The sequence below is a fragment of the Varanus komodoensis genome, unplaced genomic scaffold, assembly GCF_004798865.1.
Source record: "Varanus komodoensis strain SLA01 unplaced genomic scaffold, ASM479886v1 scaffold46_1, whole genome shotgun sequence".
NCBI lineage: Eukaryota > Metazoa > Chordata > Lepidosauria > Squamata > Varanidae > Varanus > Varanus komodoensis.
Window position 1 is genome coordinate 329528 of NW_025336043.1, and position 1162 is coordinate 330689.

Here is a 1162-nt window from a genome sequence, read left to right on the forward strand (position 1 = left end):
CTTTGCCTGTTTAGGCAAAGTTTGGCATTTCCAAAGCTGAGGTTCGAGAGCCACACATGGGTCAGTGTCAAGCAGAGCATGGAGGTGGTGGTTGTTCTGCCTTCCCTTCCCTTCCCGGAGAGCTCTATTTTTTCTCTTACTGGTGAAGGACGGCCTAACTGGGAAAACGAGGCACCTGATCTGGGATGTCATGAAAGAGCAATCAGTTGTTTACTATGAAGCGTATTGTTCTTGGGTTTGTATTGTTGGGCAGAGGCCAACTGAGTCCAGAGCGAATGCACGTGTATTCACTGTTCCACCTCAGGCAGCCACAGAGTCTCGTGCCACAAGTTGCAGGGACGGCCCAGAGGGAATTGCTTTCTTGCAGCACCAGATGATCTGCTTATACACATTGAGAGATTTTGCGCCCGGGTTCCAGAGCAGCTTGAGGGGGAAGCTGACATCTTGGGAACAAGCATTTTCAAGAAGTCCATGGTGCAAAGCTGCTTGTTGTTCCTCGGCAAACACCAAGAGAGTCTGTGTGCAGCAATGATCCACAAATTGTTTGAACTGTGACCGCTGTCCCGCACTCATTCCCCACTTCTGTTTTGAATCGGCTTTCATTAACAAGCCCAAGTGCCCCATTCCTCAATAGTTTGAAACCAGAGCTCAGGGTGGTACTGTGAAACGGCCCAGAGTTTAACCCATCTGTCACCCATAGCATGACCCCTTCAACCTGCCAGGCTATGGATGAAAGCCAATTCCAAACAGGCAACATGGTGCAGAACCCCAGGGGCCTGCCAAGACAGGAGTGAAACAACACGTGACCGGGTGTCCCATGGGAACCAGGCCCCCTTTGCAACACAGGCCTGGTTCCCATGCGTCACACACCGGCCTCGGAAGAAGGGAAGCTGAGCGAGTCTCGAGGGCCAAATGCGAGCATCCCTTGGAGGGCGACAGCCCATTCCACAGGAGGACGCCTCAGGGCCGTTCTCCCGGCGTTTGCTTCACAGGGTCTCCTCGCTGGAGCTGCCACCTCCCGCCACCAGGGCCTCGTGCGGGATCCTGTAGAGGAGCCTCCCGTCGCGGTCAAACACCTCGCGGCCCCGCCGCACAGCGCCCCCCGGCGGCTGCCCCGAGGCCTCGCCCCGCGACTGCTCCTCGCAGGGCGCCCCGCCGCCGC